Source organism: Rhinopithecus roxellana, chromosome 2, assembly GCF_007565055.1.
Source record: "Rhinopithecus roxellana isolate Shanxi Qingling chromosome 2, ASM756505v1, whole genome shotgun sequence".
In the NCBI taxonomy this organism is placed as follows: Eukaryota; Metazoa; Chordata; class Mammalia; order Primates; family Cercopithecidae; genus Rhinopithecus; species Rhinopithecus roxellana.
In genome coordinates, this window is record NC_044550.1 from 60,122,923 (window position 1) to 60,137,081 (window position 14,159).

The window sequence follows — 14,159 nt, forward strand, 5'->3', positions numbered from 1 at the left end:
GAGTAATGTACCAGTCAGAGCCCTGCACAGTGGTATAGCATTCAGTCTCCAGGTGCCTGTAGGTACATGGGGAATGAAATCCAGCCCATGCTGTGCTCTCCAAAACAGGCACAAACACTGACATGCCCAGAGGAAAAGGCACCGTCTTATTTTGCCATACGTACCACTTATGTTACCAGCAATCCTGTACCTGATAGAAAAGATGAAGCAAGTGAAATTATAAAAGCACTTAACTTCTTTATACTAACTGTGGGAGTATACAGTGAGAAATACAACAGGCTCTATGGAACTCAAAAAATTCTCGAGCTCATAGGCTCATGATAGATAATGCTTTTAATTTACAACCCAACTAACAGTAAGAGCAAACACCTACATAGCACTTATAATTAAAGCAGCAATTTAAGGGAAGACAGGAAGGAAGAGAGGAAGAGAGGGAAGAGAAGGAAGGAAGGAAGGAAGGAAGGAAGGAAGGAAGGAAGGAAGGAAGGAAGGAAGGAAGGAAGGAAGGAAAGAGGGAGGGAGGGAGGGAGGGGGGAGGAAGGATTCTACGCTATAGAACACGTACTCTTATAAGAGCTTAAAATACGTTACATACTTACAACCTATAGGTACTAATGTTCGTTCTTCAGATCAGACAAGTCAGGCTCAGAGAGTTTATGTAACAGGCCAAAGGTCACATAAAGAATAAGTGTCAAAACTGAAATTCATATCCATACAATTGGCAGCAGAGGGCATGCTCTAATGACCATGATCTATGTGCTGCCTCCCAAATCTGACACCTTGTCATATAATCCTTTATTCACAGAAAAATCAGACCCCAAATCTCTTGACCTTCCTCTGATGCAGAATGTGCTAGATTATGTGTAGCACCATTCCAAGTAAATGTTTACCCCATGTATATGTTGTTTCTCACCATAATTCATTAACATGAAGGCAACTAGTAATGGTGCCTGTGCTCTTAAGTCTTAGCTGAACCTTTTATTCCATGTGATCAAATTCAACTGGGTTCCAGAAAGCAGAAATATAGAGTAAGTGATCACAATTGGAAATAAAAGAGAATTAAGCAGATTAATTCAGAAAGTCCAACTTCTCATTAATGGACATCACAGAAAAAGAGAAGAGAAAACAGATAAAATGAAAAAAAAAAGGAACAAAGGAGCAGCTATTTCTTTGCCACAAGGACACATATGGGCAAGGTCCGCAAAGTCACTCTGACCGGGAAGGAGAGAGATGGAAGAGGCCTTCTGGCTTTTAACTTCTTCGGCCCAGAAGCCATGCTCAGCTCACATTCCACTGGGCAGAACTAGCTATGTGTCCCCAGCTTAGCTGCAAGGGAGGCTGAGAAAAGGAGAGGAGCATAAGGATATTTGGTGCATACAAATAGTCTCTGTCATACATATCATTAAGTCTAGAATATAAGAAGACAGGCACATAAGATTATGTAGGTCTCCAAGTAGATATACTGAAACTTAAGCAAGTGGAAAGTTATACCCAGAAATGGCTACCCAACACCACCCTACTATAGGTTTAGTTTTGGAAAATAACTCTGGCTCTCTTGCATATATTTGTAAGGCTTTTAGGAGGAAGGCAAAAATAAAAGACAATTTCATCACCTACAATATTTGTGCTCCTCTTATACTCATTTAACTCTGGACTGAAAGCAAAATAATCAGCTTTTCATCAATACAATATACATGCAGGAGCTACACTTTAATTACAGTACTTTCCAAATAAAGCCTCACCCTGACAACGTGTTCAACAAAGTTCTCAATAAACCTTCTCCTTCATCCTGTTCCATCTTGAGCATATAACTAGAATGTGACTTTTGGAGCTATTTTGAAGTAGTCTAGCTTAGTGGTTCTCAACTAGGGACAAGTTTGCCTCCCAAGAAGACATTTAGTATGTTTAGAGACATTTTTGGTTGTCACAACTGGGGAAGGGTTTCTACTTTCGTTTAACGGTTAATTCAAGAGATATTGCTACAATGTATTATATAACATCCTACAATGCATAAGATAGACTTCACGACAAAGAATTATCTGGCCCAAAATGTTAGTAGTGCCTAGACTGAGAACCCCTGGGCATGACGAAACTCCTACCAACTGGCAGTGTTATTTTCCTGCTTTAATTGTCTATTTTTTGAACTGATGATACAGCCTTTAAATTTATCTTTTCTCTCATCTAACTCATATTCTGTAGCAAAATTATTCATCCTGTGCAACCATCTAACATATTTATAAGTTCTTCTCATCACGTCTTCTCATATTGTGATTCTTCTCATCAGTTGGGCTGAAGCAGGAAATCCACAAATTTCCCCACTACAAAGAACTAAACTCCAAATACATTTGGTCTATTCTATTCTGACAGCTGTTGATAATTTAGCAGCTTCAAATTCCTGAAGACACCAAATATATCTTCTAAAGCCATATGGTATTCTCAATAACTTCGCCTTCATTGAAAGACACATACAATGAACTTTTAAATTCTAAAATTCATTCTTAGCCTTTAATAGCACATATTAATAAGTAATTCAGCTTATATAAAACAAATTTCCTTATTTCTGCTTTCAAGACCTTTTTCTCATCTGGACTTTTGGCAAAGCAAAATGTAAGGATACAAAAGTAGGATAAGAGTATTGATCTCAATTTATGTTAGCAATTCATATTCTGAGTTTCAGAATCATAACATAAGAATGTTTTTCTCCCTGTTTTGACCAAAATACCTAAAAATATTGACCTAGTATTCTCAACAACATGTCCCACCTATTGGGTCTTGAATGCCTGGAATTAATATTGGGTCTTGAATGGCTAGAATTAATTTGACATCTTTCTAAGATTTATATTTTCCAAAATCCATTGACTGACACATAAAATTTAGGCAAATTGAACAATAGCACATGGAAATGGCTTTGTCAAAGCTTCAAGAGGAAATCTTGCTTAGTTAATAAGCTCTGTGGGTCCTTTCTCCAGAGATGGTTGTTTAAATTGAGGCAAGAGGCACCTGGCCAACTCTATTATCGCAATCTTATGGTGCTGATTGAGCATCAAGAGGATATCTCAGGAGGATTTTTATCCCTATATCTACTTACTGAGCCACATTACAGCACTCTCAATAACATTCCTGTGTTCTTCATCCCAATCTCAATTTACCTATTTTAGACAGAGATGAATCTGATACTTTTTATTGTAAACTTCTTCCAACTCAGAATTGTTCTCCCTGAGTCTGATCTTTCACAAGTTTGATGGAAACATTATAAAAATGCAAAATATCAATATATTATTAAAATCCCCCTGATTTCATCATCAGCTTTCTGGGATTTAAACAATTTTTATCAGACAAGGATGCACACTCTCACTACTCTTATTCAACATAGTACCAGAAGTCCTAGCCAGAGCAATCGGGCAAGAGAAATACATAAAAGGCATCCAAATAGGAAAAGAAGCCAACCTATCTCTCTTTACCGACAATATAATTCTATACCTAGAGAATTCATAAGACTCTGCCAAAAGGCTCCTGGAACTGATAAACAACTTCAGTGAAGTTTCAGGATACAAAATCAATATACAAAAATCAGTAGCATTCCTATACAGCAATAATGTTCAAGCTGCGAGCCAAATCAAGAACACAATCCCATTTACAATAGCCACCAAGAAATAAAATAACTAGGAATAAATCTAACCAAGGAAGTAAAGGATCTCTACAAGGAGAACTACAAAACACTGCAGAAAGAAATCATAGACGACACAAACAAATGGAAAAACATTCCATTCTCATTGATTAGAAGAATCAATACTGTTAAAATGGCCAGACTGTCCAAGGCAATCTATAGATTCAATGCCATTCCTATCAAACTACCAATATAATGTTTCACAGAATTATAAAAAACCATTCTAAAATTCATATGGAACTGAAAAAACACCCCAATAGTTGAAGTAATCCTAAGCAAAAAGAACAAAGCTGGAGGCATCACATTGTCCAACTTCAAGTTATACTATAGGGCTACAGTATCCAAAACAGCATGGTACTGGTACGAAAACAGAAACATAGACCAATGGAACAGAATAGAGAACCCAAAAATAAAGCATCACACCTACAGCCATCTGATCTTTGACAAAGTTGAACAAGCAATGAGGAAAGGACTCCTTATTCAATAAATGATGCTGGGGTAGCTGGCTAGTCATATACAGAAGATTGAAATTGGATCCCTACCTTTCACCATATACAAAAATTAATGAATTTTAATTTCAACTGGATGAATTTTAATTTTAATACACACAAATACACACGAATACACACGAATACACACAAATTCACAATACACACGAATTCACAATACACACGAATTCACAATATGTAAATATTTAAATGGATTAAATATTTAAACGTAAGACCTCAACCTATAAGAATCCTAGAAGAAAACCTAGGAAACAACATTCTGGACATTGGCCTTGGCAAAGAATTTATGACTAAGTCCTCAAAAGCAATTGCAACCAAAACAAAAATTGGCAAGTGGGACCTAATTAAACTAAAGAGATTCTGCACAGTATAAGAAAATCTCAGCAGAGTAAACAGACAACCCACAGAATGGGAGAAAATAATCTCAAACTATGCATCTGACAAGTCTAATGTCCAGAATCTATAAGGAACTTAAATAATTCAACCAGCAAAAAACAAATAACCCCACTAAAAAGTGGGCAAAAGACATTAACAGACACTTCTAAAAAGATGACATACAAGCAGCCCACAAACATACGGAAAAAATACTCAATATCACTAATCATCAGAGAAATGCAAATCAATACCACAATGAGATGCCATCTCGCACCAGACAGAATAGCTATTATTGAAAAGTCAAAAAATAACAGATGCTGAAGAGGCTATGAAGAAAAGGGGATGCTTATGCACTCTTGGTGAGAATGCAAATTAGTTCAGCCACTATGGAAAGAAGTATGGAGATTTATTAAAGAACTACCATTCTAACAATAATCCAATTACTGAGTAAATATCCGAAGGAAAACAAATTATTCTACCAATAAGTTATTATAGCAAAAACGTAGAATCAACCTAGGGATCCATCAATGGTGGATTAAACAGAGAAAATGTGAACATAGGCACTATGGAATGCTACACAGCCATAAAAAAGAACAATATCATGTCCTTTGCAGAAATATGAATGCAGCTGGCTGCCATTATTCTAAGGGAATTAACACAGGAACAGAAAACCAAATACTGCAGTTCTCACTCTTAAGTGGGAGTTAAACATTATGTACATATGGGTATAAAAATGGGGACAATAAACACAGGAGACTACTAGAAGGGGGAGGTTGGGAGAGGGTTGAAAATCTACCCATTGGTTGCAACACTCACTGCCTGGGCAATGGGATCAATTGTACCCCAAACCTCAGCATCACGCAATACACTCACATGACAAACCTGCACATGTACCCCTGAATCTAAAATAAAGGTTGAAATTACAAAAAATAAAGTAAAATACAAATAAATAATTTTTATTACTTCCTTCATATTAACATCCAGGTAAGAATTCCTCCCTATGAATGTGTCATGAAGACAGGAGACAAACTGAAATCATTGGCTCTTGAAGGCATGTTTCCATGGTTTTTGTATGTTTTACAAGTGGAATGGATCTGCTTGCATCCCCCACATCAGGATAACAGGGTTTACTCCCCTTCAACATCAGTGGTCAGTCCAGCCATTTACATCAGCGAGACACCACCCAAAAGGCATGATGTGACAAGTTTGGCCATAATTCCTCTATCCACTCCTAAGTAACTGTATACTTAACTCAGCAAAAGTTGTGAAAAAAAAAAATAAAAAGGTCTCAGAGCCTAGTAAAAAAGAGCAATAAAACAGAAGTTTTATGGGGAAAAAATGGCAGCACTTGAGATGAAATTTAAAATTAAATAACCCACTTTTTTTCTTATTACAATTTCCAGTTTTTCTATCCATGAACATTTAACAATTTGTTTGAAGAAACAAAGTTATTATCACAACACACACATAGAACTTTACACAGAAAAGAAGAAAAAAAATCATTCAATAACGTTTTACATTTGAAGCACTGGACAACCACTGATCCTGCAGCTGAAACAGGACTATAATATTCCAGTGGAACTTGGAATCAGCATTGGGGCCCACAACTAATGCAAGTATGCCATTCTCTCTGGACACCACTTGGCAAGTTCACCAAGTTCCAAAATCTAATGATCGAGACTTGATCTTTATTTTCTGAATTGTTTGGCAGCCTTTCACACAGCTAGTCATCACCTCCTTATTGAAACATATCCTTCATCAGACACCACATTATGGCCGTCCTCCTCATGCACCACTTTACTGACCTCACCTCAGTTTCCTTCACTGGTTTTGTATTCTCTTTCTGGTTTCTGAACACTATAGCACCCCAGAACTCAGTCTTGGGACTACCTCTTTTCAATCCACACTGACTGCTTGTAGGGGACTGAATGCTGGCCTCCAAAAAAACTGTCAGTGTCCTAATCCCCAGAACCTGTGACTATTCTCTTGTTTGATAAAGGAGTGACCACTACCTTATATGGCAACAGACAAGACTAAGTTGAGGATTTTGAGAGAAGAATCTTATCCTTGCTTATCTGGGTGGGTCCTATATCCAACAAATGTTCTTACAAGAGATAGGCAGAGGAAAGTCTGCCCAACAGACGAGGAGGAGGCAATGTGACCAGGGAAGCAGAAATTGAAGGGATGTGGCCACAAGTCAAGGAACACCGACAGCCACCAGAAGCTGGAGGAGATAAAGAATGGAATGATCCCAGAGCCCCCAGAAGGAGCAAAGCCCTGCTGGATTGCAGACTTCTAGTCTCCAGAACTGCAAGAAAGAATAATTTCTGCTCTTTCTTTTGTTATTTTATTTTATTTTATTTTATTTTATGTTTTGAGATGGAGTCTCACTCTGTCCCCAGGCTGGAGTGCAGTGGCGCGATCTCAGCTCACTGCAAGCTCTGCCTCCCAGATTCAAGCGATTCTCCTGCCTCAGCCTCCCAAGTAGCTGGGACTACAGTGCGTGCCACCATGCTCAACTAATTTTTTTTTTTTTTTTTTTGTATTTTGAGTAGGGACGAGGTTTCACCATGTTGGCCAGGATAGTCTCTTGACCTCGTGATCCACCCGCCTTGGGTTCCCAAAGTGCTGGGATTAAGGGTGTGAGCCACGATGCCTGGCCCAATTTCTGCTGTTTTAAGTCACCAAATTCTTAGTAATTTGTTACTGCAGCCCTAGGAAATTAGCACACTCTCTGAGTGATCTGACCAGCCCATGGCACTACACCAATCTCTGTGCCAATGACTCCCCAGTTCTAAATCTCCATCTGGGCTCCAGATTCTGCATCCCTATATGCCAACTCACACCTCACACATCTCAAGTGACTAATTGGCATCTCAAATGCAACCTGCTCAAAGGGAACTCCTGATTCCCACCCCACTCCACCCTACAATCTGCTACCCTCCCAGTCTTTTTAATGAATGATACCACCATTCACTTTCTGCTACATGCAGAGAGATACTGTTTAAAATGACACCAAATCCTATTACTCTCTTGCTCAGACGCTTTCAACAACTTCCTATCCTACCCAACATAACCCTAGTATTTAATCTGACCCCTGGCTACTTCTCTGACCTCATCCCCTACTCCTCTCCAACTCTCTCACTCCCCTCTGGACACATCGGTCTCCTCGACAGTCCTGGAAAACACTGGCTTGTTCCCACCTTAGGGCCTTGTACTTGGTGTTCTCTGTGCCTGCAAGGCCTTTCCGCCAGTCTTTAGTATAACATGCTCACGTCTCTTTACTCTGTACACCTAATCAGACAGGCCTTGCTTGATGCCCTAGTCAAGAGTGTCACTTTACCTCTGTCTCACCTTTTTTTTCCCTTAACCCTGCTTTGCTTTCTTCAGAGAACTTATCTCCACGTTACGTTGCATTATATATTTTTATTTATTTGTATATTGATAATAACACGTCTTCCCCACTGGAATTTAAGCTTCGGGACAACCATTACACTGATCTCGCTCCACCCCTAACCACCCCTGCTACATCTCCAGCAGCCATAACACTGGTGCCTAGTTCATACAGAGGCGCTACAAATGTTTGTTGCATGAATTAATGAATCTAATACTGTGTATAGGATACAAGCACGTTTAAGAAATAACCTTTATGACTATTTTCTCTATTTGCCCTTCAGAGGAAACATGTAAGAATAAGACGGTTCATGACACTCATCAAACACTCATTGAGGAACAATAATTTTACTCATAAAACACTATTAACGAAGCTATATTATCATAGAATAAGATCCATAATGCTTTTTCAAAGCCACTAAATGCTACAACTAAAATCAGCTGGGCAAAAAAAGAAAAAGAAAGAAAAGAAAACTATCTCAAAGCATGTGGAACTATTAAGATGTTGGAAACAGAACATCTTTTAAAAGGTTTTACCTTTTAAAATGTATGTTCAGAGAGACTCTCACAGCTATTAGATGAATAGGCTGAATACATATCCTCAAGTTACAGCCTGAAAAAGTTGTTACAATAACATGTTTTTATTGCCTTAATTGAAGAATGAGCTTAAGAAACCATGAATTCTATTACTTAATTATTGTCCTTCTCACCTCAAAAAAGCAGTCTAAGGAAATTTTGTGAAAGGAGACCAGTGGGGTTTAGGGAAATGAAAAGTAACTTGTCCTATAAGGTGTTACAAAATAAACAATTAAAACAGTGTGATCTAATAAAAGAATTGGCAGGCAGATCAATAGAACACAAAAGCAAGACCTGAAACGGATCCTACTAAAACTAAAATTGTATATAACAAAGAAAACCATTGAAGAATGTAGGTTTATTCACATAAATTGCTAGAAAAATTGGCAAAGTACATGAGGAAAAATCAGGATTGTTATTAACCTCAGACCAAAATAAATTCTACACCAATAAGTTAAATGTAAATAACGAAATAATTTAAAGCACAAAAAATATATAAAGAAATATTTGGTTGATCCTTACATTGAAAAGAAATTTCAAAGCAAAGAAGAATTTCAAAATTAAAGCTGATCACAAAGGAAAAAGTCAATAAATTGACTACATAAAGGCTTAAACTCCATTATATAAATTATATATATATAGAGAGAGAGTTTTTTTAAAGGACCTAAACTATCTGACCTCAAAATGCTTTCACTGAGTGAAATTTTTACATCATGACTTTATATTTTACAAAATTTTCATTTTAATCATGTTTGTCATTGGAAAAACTAAAACAGAAAACGGATCTGTTACAGGATCCAGTAATTATTTTATCAAGATCCTTTTAACTTTAAATCTAATCACACTCCACGACCCCTGCCCCTCCACGCAAAACACACACACAAATCAAAGGAAACAAAAACCTGTCCAGGGTACCTATGCTAAAAGGAATTGAAGGAAGTTAAAGTTAGAGAAATAGAGTGCCCACACAGGAGCTCTCATTCCAGAACTCTTCTCTACCAAACATACTGTTTCAATAAGGTGTTGTCCGCCCTCACAGCTAAGATACTCATCTTTAAGAGAATAATTAATTTATATTTATGGCATAAAAATTAGGTTGCTGGTAGCTGATCCACAGACTGGCACTTAAACATCATTTTAGTTACTTGCTTTTGAGTTATTAAATTATTTCAGTGAACTGACCTAGGCTGTTGATACTGTTAACCCTGTGACAAAAGAATAGATCAAAATACTGGTATCAGTTGTAAGTAACCGGCTGAGTAATGTTCAAAAGTCACCTCACTTTTATATCACTAAGTCATAATTCACACACATACACACACACACACACACACACACACACACTGGCTCCAAATACACCTACATCATCTTTCACTTCCAGATACACCTAAAAAACAAGTTATGACATCTACTTTCCCAAGTTCTTACTATATGACTTTCAAATTCTCTTTTTAACTGTTTATTATTAGCATTAACAGTGTTAATAACAAGTGAAATTCTCTTATTAAATTCTCTTAGTTCTGGTTCATATGATCATTTGTCATGTACAACTCTGTTCAGGACAACAATCATTTTCAAATACATTTGTAGTATTCTTCATCACCAAACAACAATAAAATAAAGAGAAAGAAACCATACGTAAACAACAAAGCAATCCATGACCTAATATTTTCACAGTATTCTTACAGGTATCTGGAAACACAAAAAAAGTATATGATCAGAAAATTTTATTCATCCAAAAATGAATTTGGATTACAAATACTATGTGTCTATCATAGATATTGGCAATGTCTAACATCATAAATCCTTAAATGACAAACAAATTCATGAGAGGATCCTAGCTAAGTACTTCTTCCAACGTTTTATTTCCCTGAAGCTCAGAAATAAATTCTTTGGCCAGTATGAATCACATATGTAATTTGGCAGAAGGAACAGACTTATAAAAGCTGATACTTATTTTTAATTTTTGTTCTTACCTCTAAGATTTCACAATGGAATTAATTTTCACATACGCCTCATACACACAGGCATCAGTACTTTCAAACTGCTGAGTAAACGTCTTCTTTCCTCCGTCTTCATTCTCTGGTTTGGTTATCTCATCCAGTCTCATGATTTTAAGTATCTCCTATATGAGGGTAGCTTCGACTTCATGTCTCTGGCACAAACTCTTTCCTTGTGCTACAGATTCATATATGGAAATACTTCCATGACTTTCCCATTTGCAGCACAAGGAAAGCATTCAAATCTAAAAATAGGCAGATCAGAGAGTCACTGATGCTGACTTTGCAAGAGGAGGCAAAGTGCTGAAGGAGAAAAGGAAGAGTTAAAAAGACTGAGGGAAAGGAGTGCTTCTCCAGGAGAGGGGCCATATGCAAATGAAAACAAAAGTCCAGGCAAAAAAACAAGGCAATGGGCAACTGGGTCAGCCAACCTCATCTGACAACTCAACATCCTCTCAACACCTTATGGGTTGGATTGCATTGCAAGAATCCCAAGTAAAAGGTGACTTTCAATGTTTTGGGGGTTCTGTGTGTTCCCAGCAGAGAACAAGATACTGTTCACCCCTCAATCACCTGTACTCCACCAATGTGAACAGCAGGAGATGAAGGCAATGGGCCACATGATGGCCCTGACCTGTTGAAAGCAAAAGCTCATTTCCTTTTGACCAATATTCTAACTCAAGATAGAAGACCATTGTGCAGTGTTACATAAATGTTACTATTACCAGAGAAAATAAAAATCTGAATAACATACCCCAAACTACTAACAGGTGTTCTCTCTTGGGGTACAATCATGGGAAAAGTTAACTTATAAAATGACACAGTTTTGTAAACAATGTTTTATACTGAGCCTGATCTACTTTATATACACCAAAAGCTTCCACGTGGTATGATTGTTAAGGGCCACCCTCTTCCCACTCCACCCACAAAGATACCTTGAAATGCCCATGAAGTCCAGAGAGGGGAGCTGGTTGTTGACTTTTTTTCCAAACAATTCACATTTAAGCATCTCCCTCTTTTTTGGGAATGAGTATCATAATTCAGAATCGTTTGACTTTTATCTTTTAGCTGTACCTTCCCATATATGTTTTGTAAAACAAAGAGATACCCTAAATTTATGCACAGAGGTCTTCCCAGTGGAAGGATGCATTCTCAGATATAAACATGAACAGGTGCACTCTAAACTCAAGGGAAACCCATAGGTTTAAAAAAAATTCTAATGAAAAAGACAAACAGTAGGAAGGCAAAGTGAGTAAGTTCACAATATAACCTTACGGGCTGTGATTTCCAATATGGACCGTGACTGGCTGCACTATAGCTAACTGCTTCAGTTTTCACACCTGCAAAAGGGTCATAGTCACAATGGACAAATATTAAGGTTTGGAAACCTGTTCTCAATTTAGCAGCTTTGCTTCATGGAGGAAAAAAGAAAGCCATGCACATAGATCTAACTACGGAAGTGTGGACTGCACTGTTTTGTATACCAGCTCCCAATACAATCACTTTTACAGAACTCTATATTTACTGTAAACATACTATTTAGGGGACTTACATTTTAGTGTCCCCTTTATAAAGACTTACAGGAAAACCATTTCCTCAGGCCTTAGTACCAGGGAAAGTCAATGCTGCTTGTCCTGATCAGTTAGGAACGTTTCTAACTTGGGGACTATATGAGTCTTACCACTTCGCTGATGTAGCTTTAATACATGTGTATAATCTTGCATAATCCACATCCATGTACTAAGGCTTCCTGATTTCATCTCACTATTCCACTTGACTTTTGTCCTGATTGCTTTAATTTTATCTTCATCTTACTGAGTTTTTTGCAGTTTTTTTAGTAGCTCATATTATATTTTTAAGTAGATGGATAATAAAATACATTAACTTAACAAACAGTATCCAATAGAAATGAATGTTACAAGCATACAGCTATATGATTAACACCTGATTAAAGAATTTAAACCTAGGGAATGTTTTCAGCCCAGAAGAGACCAACAGGTAACTCTAAACATGCCACTTACAACAGGTAACTCTAAACATGCCATAATAAAATGAATTATTTGCATAGCACATTTCTTGTAAGTTAGAACTTCTACATGTTGAATTCAAGTCCCATTCACACGGCTTTTCAGCTAATCTCTCAGTGTTTCAAGTCCATGATTGAGCTGGAAACCTTTTGTTTGGGGAAAAAATGGGCTTCATATTTTAACACATATGGAGTTGAGACAAAGACAGTATGGAGATATAAAATGATTCTTTTAAAAAGATTTTCTTTATGTAGTAGTTTAATTAGATGTTGTATTTCATGGTATGATATTCGCAATGTCTTCAACATCCCAATGTCATAAGTGCTGCCTTAATTCTGGCTATGTCCAAAAGGTACTTTTAAGCTAAAAAGCAGGACTTTCCTGCCAAGGTACCCTATAAAATGTTTCATTATGTCATATGCTAGTCTAATCTCTACAGTCTTCCAGAAATGTCCCACCAGTCCACTCTTCCGCTGTTTCAGCCCTGACTTGGACATGCTCTTGTTCATGACCCTGAAGTCTAAGATATGCCACATCACCACTCCCAACAGCATGTCCAAGGACTCCCAGAATTAATTACATTATGTCTTGATGGTGTCTGTCTCTATAAGGATGAGGACTGACTCTTAAGGTGACTTTATTCTCAGGCAGGTACAAACCATCAAGTAATAATATTTATGTATATAAATATTTATGATGCACCTATGGGATAATTTCTCGGTCTCAGACACATTCATACTCAAGAATTCAAGGAATCAATCTAAGTAAGATTTGTCGTGCAGTTAAAAACACAGTTGACAAAAACCAAAATCTTACACATCCATTGGATAGATTCTCTCTCAAATCTGTAATCACAGGTAAAGAGGAGGTGTGGAACAGAAGGCTAGGAGAGGACCCATCACATTTCTCTTCTGCTGCTTTGTAACTGTTATTAATGAGGGAGCCTCAGTCCAGGGAGGCCTCAAGGTCACCAGTAATCTTACTCTAGGCCAGACTAACAACACCATACAGCAAATTTGATTCTTGAAATGCAATGCACTTAAATCAGCACTATTCTGCTCATACATAATTGAAATGTCAAAGTCAGTGCAGAGGGATTACAGCTGGTTGTTAGGCACAAGGCCCCCCTCAGGAGTCAGACAGGTTTTGGACTCTGGTTTTCCCTCTTAGCAGCTATCTGACCTTGGACGTCACCTAACTTCTGTGCGCTTCAATTTAGTAGAAAGGGAATAACTCATCTCTAGGCATTCTCTCAGTTACAAGTAACAGAAAATCCAACAGCAATATCTTAAACAATAAGGACATTTATTATCCCTCTTTGTCAAGATCTGGGCAGCTGTGGGGTGGGGGGAAGTGGTAGGCAGTTCCAAGACTGGTTAATTCAGTAGCTCAACAATCCTATCAGGGTTCTAGGTCCTTTATTTTTCACTCCTTCCATTCCCTGACCAGGCTTGGTGCATTGGCTTATCCTCTTTAGCCTGGTCCTCACACTGGGCCAAGTTGCTGTTTGGTGCTATACATCACCTGCCAATGACGATATCCACAGATAGAAAGGACAACATATTTATCTTGCATCTATATTTTGGAGCAAGAAAATTCTTCTCATAAATTC

The 14,159-nt window shown here is 37.6% G+C and overlaps 1 protein-coding gene across 1 annotated transcript in view; it reads right to left on the reverse strand.

Annotated features, from left to right (window-relative positions):
• Positions 1–14,159, reverse strand: part of DCHS2 (dachsous cadherin-related 2) — a 277,604-nt gene that overhangs the window by 160,126 nt on the left and 103,319 nt on the right. The gene's annotated exons all lie outside the window — the stretch shown is intronic.